We start from the raw sequence: 21,665 nt of genomic DNA, 5'->3' as shown, positions 1-21,665 counted from the left end.
ATGATTATATTTTATTCAAGAAAAATTCACAGATAAGGATATTTATAAATAGGCCTTGAACGCACGTGATGTAGAGGATATACATGTAGTAACTTTCCCAAGAGATGACTCATATCACATAACTAGCCCTTGTCTTCTTTGTGAATAGGCTATGATCAACCTTGCCCATAGTGAAACCAAGCTTCTGTAAGAATGCACTTATCTTAGCATTCCAAGCTCTAGGTGCTTGCTTCAACCCATATAATGCGTTCTTCAATCTACACATACGTGTAGGAAAAATAGAATGTACATAGGCCTTGAGCTGATCCATGTATACTTCCTCAACCAAATCACCATTGAGGAAAGCATTCTTAACATCCATCTGATACATCCAGAGAATGGTAGATTGTGAATTTTGTTGTAAGTAACTTGATCTCTAGGGGTAGTACACACTCCTCTCCATAGAATAATTTGAATGGGATATAGCTAGTAGCTTGTTTAAATATTGTATTGTATGCCTATACAGGCACATACAATTTTTGGTTCTAATCTCATGTCTCTTCTAAAATGATATTAGAGAGGATTTCTACAAGCTACTTATTTATACTTTCAACTAGCCCATTTACTTGTGGATTGTAAGGTGTTGTTTTATTATGCTTAATTTGCTAGGTCTCAATAAGCTTTTGATCACCTTATTCAAGAAATAAGCTCCACAATGTGACATCAAATCTTTTGGTCGACCAAATTGATAGATTATTTATTCAAGAAGGAAGATAATAGTCTCCTTTAGATCTTCTTTCCTTTTCATTCTTGCTTTCGACCATTTCATAAAATAGTCAGTCACTATTATGATATACCATTTTGTGTAGAGGACAATGGGGTAGTTGAACCTACAAGGTCATTGCCCCACAATGGGGTAGTTGGACCTACAAGGTCATTGCCCCACTTCTCGAATGGTAATAAATCCATAATAGAAGTCCATGAGTACTTCTAATTCTCTTTATTATCATGCCTTCGGAATATACTATATCTCTTTACACATAAAAATGTATATTAAAATATGGATAGCCACCAATATCTACCTCTTAAGGTTTTTTGCACAGTGAACTGTCTAGCAAAGTGCTTAGGGATTCCACCTATAAGAAATCATCTGTATAATGTATATCAAAGGATATTAAGAAATAGCACTTCTTTATATGCTATAAGGCCTTAAAATGACCTCTTTTGCTTGACTAAACTTACAATTTTTTTTCAAATTGTAATTAAAAACCTCCTTTAGGTAGATATAATGTTGTAAATTTTACCAAGTATAATACCCTTTCTTTTGAAGTCATGTGGTAACATACATGTTCTATAGGCAGGATATCCTGAGGCAAAGTTACCTCTACAAGTAAATTCATGACACTCTTTCAAGATGAAGGGAACTTCTTTAGGCATAATGCATCAATGAAAAACATCATCTTATCCTTGCCTGTATAGAGTTCCTACAAATAAGGAAAACTATAAAGCTGGCTATTTAATTTTTCTTCTCTCAATCTTAGACAAAGAGGTTCTAGTGTCTCTTATGGATTGATATTACATTATTGCAACATACTAGGATGGAATGGAGGTTGTCTCTACTTCAAGTAGACCCTCAAGGTTTCTAACTTTAGCCAATACTTCTTCTATCTCCTAGAAGTCTACAAGATACTCTATGATGCCTTGTAATATTGGCAGCTTACTCTTAATCTCGTAATCAAATTCTTGCACAACATTTAACCACTTTGCTAAGTAATCAAATGGTTACAACTTGTTCAATAATAACCTTAGCTCTTCTAAATTTTTATAATTTACTACTTTCTCATACAAAATATAGTAGCTAATACCATATTATAGAATTTGAGAATCCCCCACTTTCAATAAGGGGTACAGATTTGGCCATGTGGCTAAATATTAACCCATACTTCAAAGTGAGACTCAAAAAGATAACCTATAAAGTAATCACGGTAGACTCCACTTTCAAGTAAGGGGACAAGATTTGATCATGTGGCCAAATATTAACTATATTAGGAATTCCCAAACTATAGGATAATTTCCAAATCCCCTAATATAGTGTTATGTAAATTTCTTCATGGTAAAGACTATCTTGAGAGGCACAATGTTTTCATATATATAGTTAGTTTTGGATACATCCACTTTGTGACTGGAAAATGCAATCGAGTGGTAACATTTCTCATTCCATATTTGAGCTAAGGAATATATGATATTATAAATCATGGCTATAAAAAACACATAGAATATCTCACCTTTTTAGGTGCTTTTTGGAATATCACTCTAGTCGATTCATGCTTAATATCCTCAAAGGATATTTTGCATGTGGATCACTCCAAACAAATGAACAATTAAAGGATAATGGATTTTTCATCAATGGCAATATTGTCCTTTCAGCTAGTGCATTAATGAATCATTGGTAATATCCAATTGATGATAAGAAACTATGCACTTCCTTGGGGTTTCGCAGAGTGGATAGTAACAATGGCTGTAATCTTTTTTGGATTAGCTACAATGGTTGAACTAATTACTGGCCCAATACTAATCCATAGAGCACTCCAAAGTCACATTTTCTTAGATTTAGGGCAATGTAGAACTTCTTGCAATTCTCTAAATATTTCCTCAAAAATATTATTAGTTGTCTATCCCTAGTGGTAGTTGTCCCTAAATCATTAGTGAAAACTTTTAGCTCTTTTGGAAAAGTGTCACCAAAGGTCTTGTTGGCCATGCATTGCCAAGAACCTGGTGCATTACATAATTAGAAGATCATGACATGATTCACAAAGGTTCAAAACATGATTATGAATGTCATGTTTAACTTGTCTTCCTCGACAATGGCCATTTGATTGGAGCCAGTAGAAGAATCCATAAAGGAGTATATATCCCTACCTGCTTATTTGTTCTACTTCTGAGTGAAGAGATGTCCATTGAAGATCCGAGTTTTAGGTCCAATTGAGAATCTAATGGAAACCCTGCAAAAACAAACAACCTGCTGAGACCTAAAACATGTTTGACACTAGCTCTAATATTTTATTTTTCCCTTCTCATCACCCCCTATTGATAAATTTTACGAGTGTCATGACTGCGCCTTAAGATACAATAATATGAGGCCATGCTGAAGTAGTCTCCATGCCACGAAAACCGTAAAAACATTTCACAAACATATATTTATTACTCCACCATATCAAGATCCATCTAATCATTCAATTCTACTCAAAACTCCACTTTTTGTAATTTTACTCATACGAAAACATTTTAAAATCCAAATATTATTATAGAAAACATGCTAATCAAGTATTTAGATTTTTTAAATATTTTCTTAGCAAGAAAAATATATATGCACACATTTTATTTATTTTTTTCCCTTTTCAAATAAGGCAAGACTCATTGTAAAATATTTCATAAGACCAATCTATTTTTTCATGATCGCTTAAGTAGCCCATGGATGTTCCATACAACAATTAACAACTACCTTATGCCTCAATTTCTCCATTGCTTGCATCATATTACCCTCTAGTGCCCTTTTTTTTTCTCTCTCTCTCTCTCTCAAACTGTAAGAATATCCACTATGAGGAGAGAGAAGCAGGAGAGAGAGACTAGATTTTCAATTTTTTGAATAGTGTATAATTTATCACAATTCAAGTGGCGATTGATTGGAGGCACATAAAACCAAGAATCCTTTGCCAAGAGGAGTGCTTCTCTCAAATCAAATAGTTGCAAAATTACAAATCATGGGAAATGAAGGGTCACAAAAAAAAAACACCTCTCCATTATGATGGATTTTGGGCTTCGTAAACTCTTTAATCACTTAATTAACAAATAACTAGCTCCCTTCCTACATGCTTTAATTGTTGAGTGGTTTCTTTAAAATCACAGGGCCAAATGAGCTCAGATTCAAGATGTGAAGGTGCCATATTCCTAGCATCATTTTCTATTGACTAGCCTCCTACATGCTTTTTTTCTTGGCTGCTAGATCTAGTAGTTGCTTTGTAATGCTAACATTGCACCTCTTTAAATGGGTCATCTGATGAACTCCAATTGAAAAACGAAAATTTTCAATGTGCTCTAGGTAACCTATTTTTGCTTAGAAAACTCTAGCGTCCCGTCATTTTTACCAAGAATGCTTCATTTCGTGCTTTCATTTTGGTGCCTAGTCGCATCTCTCAGAAGGAAGTTGTTAATTATAGTGAAAAGCATAACCTAAGATTCTAGAGAAAGTTTTGCCCATTCTCCCTTGTAGAGGCTTTCTCACTTATGACTAATGTATTTTGTTGAGATGCAAGCAAGTGAGGCCCAACTAGTCCAACACAATCCCAAATATGGAAAAGTCTTCTATAATACCATATTAGAGAATTTGGGAATCTTCCAAGTCCCACTTTCAAATAAGGGGTAAAGATTTGGCCATGCGGCTAAATTTGAATCCATATTTCAAAGCAGGACTTGGAAATATAGCATGTATAGTAATTAGGATAGACTCCACTTTCAAGTAAGGGGACCAAATTTGATCATGTGGCCAAATATAAACTATATTGGGAATTTCCAAACTATATGAGAATTCACCGATTCCCCAATATATTGTTCTATGCACTCACTCTCAATTTTTTTTCAAAAAGCTTTGATTATGTAAAAAGTTCCCACACAATAATTGAGGACCCAATTCCAAGATTCTACCCTAGAAATAGTACTCTGTTAAGCAAGCTATGTCTGTAAGATGATCGAAGGTAAAAGAATGATATGGATCAAAAAGCCATTGAAGCCAATATTATTGTGTAGATAGTTATGCTAGTCAACTTTCATGTTCTTGAGTGCAACACGATCATGAGGACGTTCCATCCAAGAATAAAAGGCATTACTACTAGTGACAATGTGCCTATCCACACCTTTAAGATGATAAACTTGCACTAGGATATTACTTCCCAACACCCATACAAAATGATTCATTGAAAGTCTATGCATGGTAACACAAAGCAAGAGCATCCAAAAGCTATGTTGTTGCTATATGGAAGTAAATCCCACTAAGATCTCTTGAAGGTGCCATATTGGAGTGACTAAAATATTTGCTAATACTCGAGAGTTGGAATGCGAAGAGTACCTTTCCAAGTCTCCCTAACCTTTGGTGCATAAGCCCCAATGCAAACTGAGCATGGATATCTTTTTGGTACCTTGCATACAACTTGTATAAGACCTTGTGCAAATAAGCAACACCAAATTTGAAAATAGGATCTAGAAAATCAAGGATCTATGAGTAGAAATCCTTAAAAATCACAATCTCACTTTGTATTTGACCATTTTGAGTGAGCATCAACCTGAGAGTACTTACACAAGTGCTTGGCTTTGATTTGCTTGCATAGTTTTCTTCATATTGTTTACCAATCTTACTAACTTCTTTCATATAGTTTCTTGGTAAAGCATGATTTGATATGGTAGTGTTTTGTAACAAACTTTATGCCAAGCTTGGAGCAACAACACAACTTGCATCTATAGCTTTTTAGACCTTGTGCATCCCTTTCCATATATGCAAAGAACTAGCCTATAATTTATTATGTATTAAATGTGGGTAAAACTCTGAGAATAAGGAAGTTTAAGGTTGATGCATGCTCCATGGGTAGTCATTCTAGTGAATTGTTTCATGTAGCAACATACTAAACCTAGTCATCTATGAAGATTTGGAACTTGGAAAGCAAGAGTATTTTTATTAGATTCCATATTGTGTGAGAATGAATTAGAGTGAAAATGGAAGCTACCCATAAGGATGCTTGTGCTGCTCATGATCAAGTGGGAGATGATATTGATCACTCCATTGTTGTATCCACTCTGCCCATAATATTTTAGATCATATGGATCACTCCATTGTTAATAGTGATGCTTTTACCATGTACCTATCCATATACATTGTCATGATGCCACCCATGTACATAAGGCTGCCCAAATAGCTCTCCATGCCTATAACCATATTAATGTGGCTCACAAGAATGTGTGTAGTCATCAAATGCATGTTGTTGCTCATAATATGCACAATTATCATATACATGCTGACCATAAGTATGCACATATTGCTACCTTTTTTTAATCAGACCTATACCAATGGTCATGATTTTCATAAATCCCATGAGAATCCCATGATTCTACTCATAATCATGCTAATTTGTCATTTTGCAATGTTGGGATAGTTCTAATTTAAAGGCATTGTCATTGATTTTGTGAATGATTTTGAAAGGTCCATAAAATCTAGGGGCTAACTTTACAACAGGGCGTTTCTCAACACTTTGTAGTCGTCGCTTTTCAATTCGTAACCAAACATAATCATCAACTGTGAAATTCTTAGCTTTTCTTTTCTTGTTTGCTTGTTTAGTATATGATTGATGGGCTTTCACAATCATATCTTTAACTTCATAAAAAATAGTAGCATGCATGTTGGCAATATCATCAGCAACTTTAACTTTGTTTGACAATGAAGTAAGAGGTGTAGGCAATCTATATCCATAAATGATTTCAAAAGGTGCTTTTCTTGTAGCTGTATGTGGAGTCTTATTGTATGCAAACTAAAGTGAATGTAAGTGTGTATCCCAAGTTTGTGGTTTTGAAATTGTGTTTGCACGTAAAAGATCTAAGATTGTACTGTTTGTAGCTTTTGTTTGTCCATTTGTTTTAGGATGAAATGTAGATGAAAAATAAATCTTTCTACCTAAATTAGCAAACAAAGTAGTCAAAAAATTATTGCAGAATCTAGAATCATGATAAAAAATAATAACTTTTGGCAAACCATGGTAGTGAAAACAGTTTTTAGAAACGATTGAGCAGCTTAAGATGTAGTTAATGTTTTCTTGCATGGAATGAAATATGCTTCTTTGTAAAACCAATGTACAATAGTCCAAATCATATCATGATTAGCTTGAGTGTTAGGTAAACTAGTAATAAAATCCATTGAAATATGTTCCCATAGTCTTTCAGGGATTGGTAAAGGCATTAACTCTTTGACAAATTAAACACTCAGATACAAAGTTAGAAACATCAAATTCCATCTGTTGCCAATAAAAATCTTCAATCAAAGTACGTAAAGTGGAAATAATACCTCTATGGCCTTAATATGGGGAACAATGAATTTCATGCAACACAAATGATCTAAATGGAATAGTTACACATAATCTTTTCTCATAAAACATAAATCCATCAGCGTAAGATAATGAATCAATTGGAATCCAGTTATTAGCTAGTAATTTATTCCAATTAGCTTGAAAGGTGGGGTCTTGATCATAGGTATCTTTCATAGAGATAAGAGAGTCAAAAGATATCACAAAGTTATTATGAATAGTTGGTCTTCTACTCAAGGCATCGGCAATAACATTTTCTTTTCCGGGTTGATATTGGATAAGTGGATGAAAAATTTGAATAAAGGTAGCCCATTTAATGTGTTAGCCAGATATTTGTGGCTGACTAAGGAGATGTTCGATACTTTGTTGGTTAGTTTTAATTATGAAATCAAATCCCATTAAATAGTGTTTCCATTGACGTAAAGCTTGTACTACAGCTAGTAATTCCTTATCATAGGTAGAATACTTAAGTTCAGAGAGTTTAAGCTTGTAGCTAGAGTAGGCTATGGGATGGGAATCTTGCATAAGGACAGGCGTCCTCATTGACTTTTCGCATAAGGAATCCACCTTGTGTTGTCCCATATCCACTAGCGTCAGTTACTACTAGGAAAAATGGTCTATTAAAGTTAGGGAGTTGGAGTTAAAGCATGTTTCAGTAAATCAAAAGACTTTTACTGATTTTCGGACCAATGATACACAATACCTTTCTTTAATAATTTTGTCAAAGGTAATGCAAGCAATGAAAATTTTCTCACAAATTTTCTGTAAAATCTAGCAAGACCTAAGAAAGAATGTAATTCATGCACATTTTTAGGTATCAGCCAATTCAAAATTGCTTCTATCTTTTTAGGATCAACGTTAATATCTTTAGATAAAACAATATATCCCAAGTATTCAATTTGTGTTTGGAAAAATTCACTCTTTTTAGGATTAGCGTATAATTGATTCTCTTTTAGTAAATTAAAACCCAAAGATAAATATTCATAATGCTCATTCTTATTCTTACTAAAAACCAATATGTCATCAAAGAAAACAATGACACAATGTTGATGCTTTAAAAATATGTTATTTATCATACGACTGAATGTGGCTAGTGCATTAGTTAAACCAAAAGGCATAACAAGGAATTCACAATGTCCAAATTGAGTTCTAAATGCAGTTTTAAAATTGTCAAATGCATCCAGTCGTACTTGATGGTATCCAGATTTAAGATCTATTTTGCTAAATATTGCAACCCCTTGTGGTTTGTCCATAAGATCATTTACCCTAGGGATTTGATATTTATTTTTGACATTGATTTTATTTAGGGCACGATAATCAATGCACATCCTATAAGTGTTGTTTTTCTTTTTAACTAATAGGATAGGTGCACGAAATGGAGAAATATTGGGCTTAATGAGTCCTCGTGTTAATAATTCTTCAACTTGAGTTTGAATTTCTTTATGTTCAATTTGATTATGTCGATAAGGTGCTTTACATGGTGGTTGAGAACCTTGAATTAAGTGTATTTTATGATCTTCAGGACGTGTGGGTGGTAAACGAGGTGGTAAGTCAGTAGCAAAACAGTCTTGAAATTGTGAGAGAAATTGTGCATGCCTGGGATGCATCTTATTTTTTTTAACTTCAAGTTCATTCACCTAGATTAAGTAGGATTTTCTACCTTTTCTTAGTGCACGTTTAGCTTGTGTATGACTAAGTAATGGAAATCTATCAAAAGTGTACATACCATGCAATATGATTTGTTTCCCATGAGAACGAATCTTCATTGAATGTATGGAATAATCTATATCAAGATTTGTGAGAAATGCGGGATCTAGAGCATGGCAGCGAGTTATGGTGGATGAAAGGAGAAGTGTGGACTCATGATGGAGAAGACAAAGACACTATTTGTTACACAAGTGAATTAGGTTCCAAGATTGAGACTTGGACTCATAAACACAATCTTGTGTATGTAGACAATGACATTGACACTTCACTGAAAAGAAAAGAGTACTATCATTGCATTTAGAAAAGGAAGCAAGTACAATGCTTTATAGGAAAGTAGGAAACTGCAGTAGGCACCATTGTGCATATGGGATAGGTTAGCATGCATGTCCTTGACCCTGAAGTTACATATAAAGAGGCTGTTTAGTGAGTGTGATTGCTGATTCTCAACACCCCTCCTCAATCACAACTAAAAAGGCACAAAGTGTGTAGAGGCTGTAATGAGAACCACCTACAAAGTGTGGGCACACCACAAACATGGTAGACACCAGAGGCTATTGCAGAAAAGGCTAAGTGTGGGCACCAAAACATGATGGACATCCAAAGGCTGTAACAGGGGCCTCACAAAGTGTACAGGGACTGTAATGCCAAGTTACATGAGGAGTTTACAAAGCTTATGGTAGGAAGCATTAGGGCAAGGAAATACAAGGCTTTTAAAACAGTCTATCAGAGTTATGAGAGTAGAAGGACTGATGAGTCTTGTCCTTCCGATCCTGGTGGTCTTCATCTTCATCTTCTTCTTCCTTTGCTCCATTTTCTTCTTCTTCTTTGACTGCGACTAGATAGGCCTTTTGGGATCTCTTTCTTGCGTGGCCGAACTTCTCGCTGTGTCCGGTCCTTTTGCAAAAGTCACAGAAGAGCTGATCCTTCTTGCCTTTGTACCTATTGCCAACATATAATGCATGTTCATCTCTAGAGGTACTTGGTTCTTCCTTAGATTTTAGCTTCTTTTCCTCTTCTAACAGTGATGCCTGGATATCAACAAGTTCAGGATTTGGCATGTTGATTAAAGTTGTTGATACATTATTATATTCAGGAGGCAAACTCTTAACTAGAACACCGATGCAAACATCTTCATCCATTTTAATGTTGATTCCTGCAAGTTGGGTTAGGAGTCCTTCCATGTAATTGAGATGTGTGGCAAGTGATGTGCTGGACTTCATTTCAAGCCTGAAGAACTCAATCAGGAGACCATACTTTGATGATTTAGATTGTGCACCGAACAAGGTGTCAAGTCTCTTCCATGTATCCTGTGAGGTCTCACAGTTATCCACATGGTGGATATAACTGTCATCTAGCTCCAGTTTGATAATGGCCTGGGCTCTGTCATCATTCTTTTGCCAAGTAGTTGCAAGGTCCGCGTCCCGAGGTTTCTTCTCTTTGCCATTTGTGATGGCCCAAAGACCCTTTTTCATCAAGATGAGCTTGATGCGGGTTTGCCAGGTGTGAAACCCGACTCCTTTGAATCGAGCATTTGGAGAGTCTTTTCCCATGTTGAGGTTGCAAGATCAGCAGCAAATCAATACCAGAATTCTGAGATTTTATCAGTAGAAGAGCAGAATGCAGTGTGTCAAGAGACACAGTTAGTGACAGTGTGAAAACACACTATGTCAGTGTTGATGTTGAGCTTGATTCTTCTTGTTCGGGATCGTTTGGTCGTTCTTCAATCTTCTCAGGTCTTCCCCTCATTGATTTGATGCTGGGTCAATGGATTAGAGTGACAGAGGCTTGGGTTGAGTGTCAGGAGAGAGAAAATGAAAGAAAAATGAGTTTTGGGAGATTTTGGCTATGGTGGAATTAGGGTTTCTGAGACAGGGGCCTGGTTTTTCTCAGATTGCAGGAGCTATACTTGATCATTTTCAAAAATTTTTACATGTCTAGGAAGATTACTTCATGGGCTATCAAAGCCCTATGGAAATCGTCCAGATCGTGGACAACACGACGCAGGCAGAGGGCGCGAATAGCCATGGCGCAGTTTGGGGCACCGACGTCGAATTTGTGCAATGCCAGGGCTGTAGATCACCAATGTGGTTGTTTGTTGTGCCAGGAGGGAGCGCCCTGAGTGAAGGAAGATATGTCTAGAAGAAAGTTCCTGAAGGTATGCTCTACAGAGAGAGATATGAAGGCTCCATGGAGGGTATGTCCTGCAGGTCACAGTTGAAGACTATGGCAGTGACTGGGAATTTTCACAATGCTAAGCTTCAGATAGCCAAATGTCATGGATTGATGTGATACAGGGAAGCTTTGTGAGTTGGGGAATACTTTTCCAAAAGGAAGCTCCAAGAGATTTGACCTATGGAGTGAGATATAAGCAGCTCAATCTGACAGGGTGCTGCTGGCTATGGCTGCCATGGAAGCTTCAGTGAGGGTAGAGTTGGGAGATGAAGTCATGGGATGGAACTAAGCTGACCAAAGATTAACATGAGCTGAGAGAGAGCAGAGGAGAGCTAAGCCGAGCTGAGCCATGCCCAACTGGGCTCTGATACCATGTGAGAAATACGGGATCTAGAGCATGGCAGTGAGTTATGGTGGATGAAAGGAGAAGTGTGGACTCATTATGGAGAAGACAAAGACACTGTTTGTTACACAAGTGAATTAGGTTCCAAGATTGAGACTTGGACTCATAAACACAATCTTGTGTATGTAGACAATGACATTGACACTTCACTGAAAAGAAAAGAGTACTATCATTGCATTTAGAAAAGGAAGCAAGTACAATGCTTTATAGGAAAGTAGAAAACTGCAGTAGGCACCATTGTGCATATGGAATAGGTTAGCCTGCATATCCTTGACCCTGAAGTTACATACAAAGAGGCTGTTTAGTGAGTGTGATTGCTGATTCTCAACAAGATTATACTAATGATACAAAGGCATTCCTAAAATAATGTCACTAGATTGCAGAGGCACAAATAAGAAATTTCTATGTTCAACATAGTCACCAATTTTAATCTCTAATTCATGCACTTCTTGTGTTCCATTGTATCTAGTGTCTAAGAATGGAGCCTTGATGTGATAATGAGTAGAAACAGTATGTAAATTCAATTCTTTGACCAGTTTTGCAGAAATAAAATCATGTGTATGCCCATCATCATGTAAAACAATATTTTCTTTACCATGCACAAGACATTTCATCGTTAATAAAGAATGGAGATTTGGTATACCTGGTAAAGTATCTGAAGTGGTGCCATTATTATCATCATCTTCTGTGAAATCTGGCATTTCATCTTTAGTCGCTCCCAAATAATTGATGTGAACAGTTGGCTTTTTGGATTGACAATTCACTGCTAAATGTCCAGGTTGATGGCATTTATAACACACTATGGATTTGGCTTTAGAAACATTATTGGTAATAGTGAGAAGTTTAGGAATATTGGGATTTGGCTAAAGAGATGGCTTAGGATTTGGATTTGTGTTTGATGGTCAAGAAAGGGGTCATATCTAAGATCTACGAAATGAAGATGGAAGAAATCAATTTTGATTGAATCTTCAAAAATTAGAGTTAAATTGCTTTGTACTGAAGTTACCATTGTTTGAGAATTGTTGTGGTCACTTCTCTCGACCTCGAAGTTTGTCTTCAACATCATGGGCCAAGAAAATTGCATCCTCGAGAGTCATTGGCTTGAACATGTTCACTTCCACATAGAAGTGATTAAGCAAACCAGACATAAAATTGCGCTTATGGGTCACCTCAAGTAAATCTTCGAGCATTCAAAGTTGCAATAAAGCATTCCAAAAATGCTCAGTATATTGAAAAATAGGCTCGCGATATCTTTGTTGCAGAAGATCCCACTACTTGATTGCTTTTTTGTGGAATTGGGGTGGAAGAAAATTCTTCAAAAATATCCTTTGGAAAGTCTCCCAAGTAGTAGGACAATCAATGCTTTTGTAGACAACAGTCCACCACAGGGATGCTCTGTCCACTAAATGATTAGTGACACATTTAATTTGGTCTTTTTTGGCATACTGTTCTTTATGGAAATAATCATCAAACTAATTGATAAAAGCAAGTACAGTCTTTCCATGGCGTGACCCATTGAAAGTATGAAATTTGAAATTTCTTTTACTTATCTTGGTTTCTTTCCGAATAGATTGTGCTTCAAGTGTCGCATCAATTGTATGTCATATAATATCTTCAAGTTGCAGTCCATCTTGATCGGCAGTAGATCATTGTAGAGTAGCCAATTGAGCTTACAAAGTTTGACGTGCTCTTTGTTCCTCTTGAAGTTGCATCATAATTAGGTCTAGTTTTTGCTCCATCGTTGTTTTCGGTAAATCACCTTCGACCATAAAATCTTCCATATTTTGATCGGTCACCTTGCAAAATTTCAAACAACCTCACACACTTGAAATCCTATTAGTGGGATGAGCGTAGCTCAAGTTTGGGTTTACAAGGCTTGGTTTTTTTTTTTTAATGTGGCTTTTTAACAATCTTTCTTCCTCATGGTTACCTAAATTAATGTCAGTCTTCTTCCAAGCAGATACATCTTCTGTATAATCTGTGTATGATTCTCTGCTTACTTGAATTCGACTCTATCACAGCACTGGTGCAAAAAGGGGCTTCCAAGGAGGTTAGAGAGTGGGTTCCGAGTTGGTTCAGTATGAACAACCACTATGGCAAGGTTGAAAATTGAATTGAAGTCTTTGTGTAAGTTTAAGAAGCTTTAAGCTTTAAGAAATAATAATTTTAAGGAATCGTTGGCATTGCGCAGGACAAGTGGATGTCGTTGATAGATTCGGCGCCGTTTAGAACATCCTTTCACCACAAAGGATTCAACTTTGAGGCTTAAGCTTTTTATAAAGCTTATTAAGCTTTATACTTTCTAAACAAAAAGAAAATTTCTTATCAACTTGTCTGAGAAAAATGTCTTGATGAAGGATCTTCGCGGGTGGTCCTCTACCTCCAGAGAGTGGTCCCTTGTGATTCGACTACGTAGTGGGGGATTCTTCACTGCCAAGAACGCAATGGCATTGATGGATTGTCACGAGATTGACTGTAGAGCCCGTTCGTTCCAGGAGCTTTGCCTTCATGTGAGATGGTAAGCGATTGGAAGCCCTCGCCGCTCTGATACCATTAGTGTACAAATCAAATGTTATATGCATATGTAGCGAGCATCGGAAGGTCCCTAAGAATAAATAACTCTACTTTTTGCTCAAAATCCAAGAGAGGAGACTTGCACTACATGAAGCAAGTAGACCAATTGGGTACAAACTCCCCCCATGCCTTGTGTGAGTGCTCCACAAAGCATGTATTTAATATATTATTTATCTCCAAGCTCCAAAATAGCCCAAATTTACAATTAGCACGCTTTAGCTTTTGTGTTTGCTTTTGTTCAAATAAAGAATAAAGCGGTTGGATGCCCCAAGTGTCAGGCTATACCCAAATACAATGACCAATAAAGAATATTTAAATTATGCATCCATGCGTATACAAAATAATAAATATATGTCAAGTGCTTAAATAAATAAGCGTGTTAAAATAAATATTGGTGCCATACCTAAGACGTGTGCCCATAAAAGATGATAATTTCTTCTAAATAACTTGAATACACGCTAGTGTCTAGTGCTTCCCAGCACCATCCCTGCCTACTCTACTCATCAACTGAAGCATTCACAATTGTTAGAAAATAATAAAATTAAACTAATAAAATTGAATATCTAGCAATCTTCAGCTACAAAATAAATAAATAGGTTGGAACTCTATCCTAACCTTAATTTAATATGAGTGCACACTCTAAACTCATAAACATCCATTAGTTTAAATATGTATTTTGCAGAATCACCCGCTATGGAATCACCCACTTGTACATTAAATTAATGAGACGACCGAAAAGGACAGGCCTCCCCATCGATTTTTCGCACAAGGAATCCACCTTGTGTATGAGCCCTGATAAATATAACTTTACGGAATCCATTGCAAAACCTCACGGAATCCATCATGGAATATGCCTCCTAGCATCATCCCCATGAGATTGGTTGTATAGATCAAGGTGTAGTTGCTTCTACAATTATTTTTAGTTTTTTGCATATACCATGGAGCTTGCAACCAATTTCAATGCCCAAGGCTCAATTGTAGAAGTTGATGGATCTCTTAAATGAAAAGATCAAAATGGAAATCTTGTAGCCTTCCTCTACTTTGTATTAGAAGAAGTGATTCATTGTGTCTAATAAAAATGGGGATTTGAGGTTTATACATAATGTACAACCAATCTATAAATTGACCATCAAGAATGATGAAACAATACCTATTGTTGATGAGTTTATAGAGGCTTTTACTAGTAGAGAAGTATATTCTTTGGGTGACTTATACTCTGGCTATGATTAGTTCTTCTTGGATATTAAAAGTAGGGATATTACCACAATACCATATTGGAGAATTTTGGAATCTCCCAAGTTTCACTTTCAAGTAAGGAGTGAAGATTTGACCATGTGGCTAGATCTTAACCCCATATTTGAGAGTCAGACTTAGGGGGATTGCTGATGTAGTATCAAGGAAAAATTTAACCTTCAAGTAAAGGCATAAGATTTAAACATGTGTCCAAATCACATTAGGAATTCCCAAACTTTATGAAAATTCCCAATTTCCTCAATATGTGGTTCCACCATGAAAACATCATTTGAATTAGTGTGCATGTGTACTCTACCACAAGTGAAACAAATTTTATTGCATATATGATGAATGCTATAAATGAAGTATTATGAGATTATAGGTCTTATATGATTATGTCTTTTTTGAATGACATATTGATAAAAGGATATGTAGACGAGGATAAGAATGATGGATTGAACAAATAGGGTTATAGAAGATTTATTGATCATTGTGAGAAGCTCTAAGCCAAATTGGAAGAGGTGAATATTACTCTTTCATGTAAAAAGTCAATCTTTGGGATGAATGAAGTACTAATTGTGCGTTGTGTGTGGAACATATGGCAAAAGTCCATTACTAGAAAAATTGGATGTGATTGATATAATGTATGAGACTTGCTATTAGTATCAAACATGAGGGGGTTTTTGAGCTTGTGTAATCTTATCTCGATACCTCATTTTGCACACATTCTAGATGTTGTGTATCACTTACTAAGATAATGACAAAATTCCAGTGGAATAGAATGCAAACAAAGCCTATGAGGAATTTGAAGAAATTGTTCAAGACTGTACCTACTTTGAGAAAAGGAAATTATATAGGTGGAAGATCCATTGTTATCACTATGGATACAACTCTGATTAGCAATGGTTGGGCTATTGGTTATGACTTGAATGATGACGAAATATTTATGTAGCTAGATTTGGGGCCAAAAATCTAAATGAGAGTTTGAGAACATATCCAAAGATAAAGAGATAATTGTGGAGACCAATTGTTATAGCTCTAAAATGTGACAAGAAATACTTTATTGGAGTACTAGTGATTGTGTAGAATGACTCTTTAGTTCTCCTTGGGATGACTACAAGTTATTCTACTCCTAATGTTTCAATGTTGTGGTGGATTACATATATAAAACATATGAATCCATAATTTTGACACATTATAGGGAAAGATAACCTAATGATAGACATGTTTTGTAGAGACAAGTATGATGATGAGGAGGATATGAGAGGTGATGATAATGAGGTTGAAATCACAACTATTATACTTGTGCATGATTGTCATGTTTTCTCATTGGAACTTATTTCAAAGGATCTTTGATGGAGGGTAGCTGCAAATTGGACACTATTTGAGTACCTTGAATAGCAATGATGGATGGACTGATGGTGAAATTAAAAGAATCAGGAGAACATATGGTTAGTGTTTGAAGAATGGATTTCTTTGAAAACACTCAAAATGCAAAAAAGGTACCCCATCAAGAGTGGTGTGGGATAAGGATACTCAGCTACAAATTATGCAAGATTTTCATGAGCTTATGGGTTGGTCACAAGTGAGTATGGGCTATCTTTGAGGAGATCAAAGAGAGATACCAATGCAAAGCTATGTTTCACAATTTGTAGAGACTTGTAGCAAATATGGGACATATTATTTTGTGAGACACAGAGATGGTTTAAATCCTAAGTTTCTTCTTTCAATGCATTTGAAATGGATTGTAGATCTAGCAACCATGCATATAGGTTTATGACAAATGAGATATATTGTTCTTGCATGTGAGGACCTTACAAATTAGGGTGACGGCGGTCAGGGGCTCTAAGGACTAAAGCCACAAGTTTTGTGTGCAAGCCTTGTTGGGACCTAAAACAGGCTTGATACTAGCTTTAAGGCCCTAGTTGGGCCTCTATGCTCAACCAAAAGAACTCATGGCCTTGTGGCTAGGAGCATTTGGAGGCTACCTACACTGATCCAACTAAATAAGCATTTATGTGGCTCGTAGTCCAATGGATAACCCTTCCTAAACTCTTTATAGGGAGTCCCTATACATATTGGTGTTATAAACCTCATAAAACAAACACACAGAGCACCCCTTGGCTAATTTTTATGGCCCCTCTATTATGAATCTCCTACACCTTGAGGATTGGCCCCGAGATGCATCATGAACACATAAAGCATGTATGATACATAGTCCTCTCTTTTAATTGATCATTCGACGAGATAAAAGATAATCCTCACTAAGTAAGTCCCCCAAAGGAAATGAATCACTAATCCTACGGCTTAGGATACCTCACCGTCAACGTGGGTCAATGTTTATGAAAACAACGGACATACATCCAAGATGATACCATGTGTTGAATGCAATGTAACTATGAATGATTCATTGTGCTCAACCGTTTTTATTCATGTAAAATAGCAATGTAATAGTGCAAAACCATTTCTTTCCATGTTTTCATTCTAAACGTGATTGCTATGTTGCATAGGGTCGGCACTGAGCATGCTCATGCTATTGAATCCTTTAATTCTCCAAACACACGTATCTCATATGCAAAGTGCATCAGAAAAAAAATGGATTCAGCATGGAATCAACAGTTATACCCCCTCCTCTCCCTACCATTTATGGTTCTACATTTGATGGTAGGTTTAGAGAGTGTTTTGATTTCTTTAAAAAGAGTGACACATGCTCAATTCAACATAAAAATAAGGCTAAACTAAGGCTAAAGCTCATGCTTCAGTCATATCATACATCCATAGACACATATATTACTTTTCCTTGTTTTTTAAGAGCAAAAAACCTATTTCTTTCTGTTTTTTTCTATTTTTTAATCAATAAATATTGATGTTTTCTTATATTTTGATGTGACTTGATTATAATTGTTAAGAATTATTTTCATTCCATGAGAATACCATTAATATATCAAAACCCCCAAAATCTATGATTTATCCTAAAAATGTAATTTTGTGGGCTTTGTGTATTTATTAAAAAATATTAGACGACTAATTATTACCGATTTTCTTAATTTTTGTTATAAAAAATACCATTGACAATCAAGAGAAATCATTTTTAACCATTTTCAAGTAGTATCATCATAAAATGATAAAATTTATCACTTGCTCATAAAACCGTGCTTTATCTCACATGTATCTCATATTTGGAAGGCCGCTAATACTTACTAATAGCCACTAACTCTCCTCCAAAAATTGATCTATGCTCAATTATGTCTCAGCATCATCTCCCAATCGAAATCTCTCAAATCAATCAACCCCCTTCTCTCATGGATTGACCCATAGAAACATGCATCAAGAGGAGAGAGAGAGGGTGTGTGCTATGAGATCCGAGATACACGCTCGACTTTCTTATATACTTAAATTATATATGGTGCATATTATGCTGGCATACAGGGAGAATAGATGAGAGAAAAGAAAGATGTAGAGAGAGAGAGAGAGGTAGAGAAATTGGTAACACACTAGGGACTGGAAGATGGGCTAGTCCCCCCCTTGTAGAGTTATATTATTAACAAGGAGGAAGCTCCTTTGTTACATATAAGCCGGTTCTTACTTGTAGATCTTGGAAACAAGATCACAGTTCCTTGCACGGTATACAACCGGCTAACACTTGCACAACTTGGAAGTTGGCACCTTTTGATCCTTCTTGAGTCTCCTTCTCTCCTACATAATATGTGTAGGGCTCTCCTCTTGGCCCTCGATTTTAGTATAGCTTTCTCAGCACTTACACCTTCTTTTATTCTCTTGAAACTTGATTTCAGCAGAGCTTCTGCAACACTTGCATCTTATCTTCTTCTCTTGGAACTTGATTTTAGCAGAGCTTCCGTAGCACTTGATTTCAGTAGAGCTTTCGCAACACTTGCACCTTCTCTTCTCCTCTAGGATGCATGCAAAGTGATGCTTCCTTTACCTCTCCCACACCCAAGGAGAGCCTCCTCTTTTATAGGCTTTCAAGAGCTTCTCTTGTTGGAGAGATACTTGATTTGATCTTCATGCAAGATGTGGTTGTTCCAGGATCTACTCTAGAGTACTAATTTCGAGATGTCTCTGTGTGCGTTGTTCGGATGAAAAAATGTCCAACACAAAAGTTGTAGATCTCATTGTTTCCGATAACTTTGGTGGCCCATTTTTAGAGATCATATTTCTATCACGATATATTTTAAAAATGGATTCACGATGTCTTTTTTAAAAATAATAGCTTCTCAAACTGTACTCTTAACTTGTGGTCCATGAAACCACCTTAAAGAGAGTTCATTAAATTACCTTCAACATCAACCTTAAGATTGACTTCCACACAGAATCTTGTGTCTTTTAAGACCTTAGAAGGAGAAAATTACTTCTCTCCTCACTTCCAGAGGATCATTTTTCTTGTCTTTCTTAGGGAGAGAATTACCTCTCTTGTCTTTCTTAATGAAAGAAAAGACCTTAAACCTTGACTTATAAGGGAGAGGATGACCCCAAATGAATGCAATGCTCATTACATACAAGTGAACATTCCCAGGCATCCCCGAATGCACACATAAATACATATACACAATACTAATGCACTTCCTCTTCTTAGAGCTTAATCCATCTTCATTTATATGTAACTCCTTGGTTATTGTGTACACTCTTACACTTGGCAGACACTTCTGTCCTCCTTCATAACTTGTACTGCCTATACTAGATATCCCCGTCATAGTGCTCTGATCACCCCATTAAGTGATGCACTAGGAATATTGGTCTCTAAATGGTCTCATGGCCATGCTAGATCATCAACAACACTTAAAGAAAAGTGAGTCATTAAATTATTGACATGAATTTTTTAAATAGATGAACCTTCTAGGTGTCCAGCTTTAGTTTCTTCCCCATCCGGCAACTATTTTCAAATTCCTAAAATCCTCCATGTCTAGTTTGAGGTCCTCAATGACCGAGAAGTCATCTTACTCGACACTTAGAAAAATTATGAAAAATCCACAACCACTGCAAAAGTCAAAATTTGCATTCTCATCTTCCACAGTAATCTGCATCTTTCGCTTCCATGGAGCTTTAAATTCCACGTAAATTTTGCATCATTCTTCTCTTTTCTGGCATGTCTTGGACATTTAAATCCTGCCCTCAAGGTTTCTACTAGAAAATGTCATGCTACTATCCAAAGGCATAGGTGCTCATCTTTCATTAATAGGAATATGAAGTCAAAAAGGGCCTTATATAAGAAATTGATTAGGAATCCTTAAACTTGGATTAGTCCTTTTTCAATGGTCATCATTGCATACCTTTTTGTCATTTGGTCCCCCTACATTCCTAGGCTCCATCCACTTTTTGTAGTGACCCCACCTAAAAACGAGATGGGTCTTCCTTTCTTTTCACCCTAGTAAGGTAAAACCACCACTCTTTCAAAAGTGCCATATCAAGAAAGCAAATTTATTTTTCTCCCAAAGAATCATTTTTAAAATGTTTTAAAAAAAAGATTCATATTATAAGTTGAAATACTAATTTTCTATATACGTTTTTACATTAAAGACTCTCCAAATTAGTACATCTTCTAAGATAGTACCACCACTCCTCTAAAACTGCAACATCAACAAGTTGGAATTATTTTTATCCCTAAAATGACCTTTTAAATTTTTTTGCAAAAAGATACCTAATTATATTGCAAGTTGGAATACTCATTTTTTATACACTCTTTTGCATTAAAGACCCTCTAAGTCTGCTTAAAATTTTTTATTATCCAAACATACAATACCTAGGATACTAGAAAGGTAGTTGCATACCCACTTTATACTCCACTATTTCTCCTAGCTACCACATCAGTAAGGCAGACTAATTTTGGTTCCAAAAAGTGACACTTTCTCTCTCCTCTCAAAACATAGTCTTTTCCATATCTAGTGGTGCCTAATCATATTATATATCATCTAAGCATTTTTCATACTCTCTTTTGCCCTCTAATCCTTCCAAATCAAAATTATACTGTGAAAACTTAATTTACTCCATTTTCCCTCTTGCCTTGTATTTTTGAATGGAACTACCTATGGACATAAGCATGGAGGAGAATGCTTCATTAAAATTACTTTTGAAACAAGTGGAGAAGGATAAGAATGCCGTAAAAGAAAAGTTGCACAGATGTAAGCAAACTCACATGAATTATAAGGAAAGAAAATGTTGATTACTACTAATGCTATCACTATCATTGAATGTTGAGCACAAAAAAGATGTGTGCAAGCATTAAGGTTTATCATTTTCTATTAAAAGACTATCTAAATCTACTATATTTCCTAAAAATATATCTTTTTTCTCATGAACTGTTTTTATGATACTAGAGGGTAAGGTGAGGGTTAGGAGATAGAGCTTCTAAAGGCATTCTTTAAAAAAAAGCATTTGTTGGAATTCTAAGAGAACCTCGGTATCAAGCTTTTTGACTTACTGCTTTAAATGAGGTTCTTATATATGTTCTTAATAGTTTA

This window comes from Lygodium microphyllum, chromosome 27 (assembly GCF_053477565.2).
Source record: "Lygodium microphyllum isolate KBCC chromosome 27, Lygodium_microphyllum_v1.1.10, whole genome shotgun sequence".
Taxonomy (NCBI): Eukaryota; Viridiplantae; Streptophyta; class Polypodiopsida; order Schizaeales; family Lygodiaceae; genus Lygodium; species Lygodium microphyllum.
The sequence above is the reverse complement of the archived record's forward strand: the minus strand, read 5'-3'. Positions refer to the sequence as shown.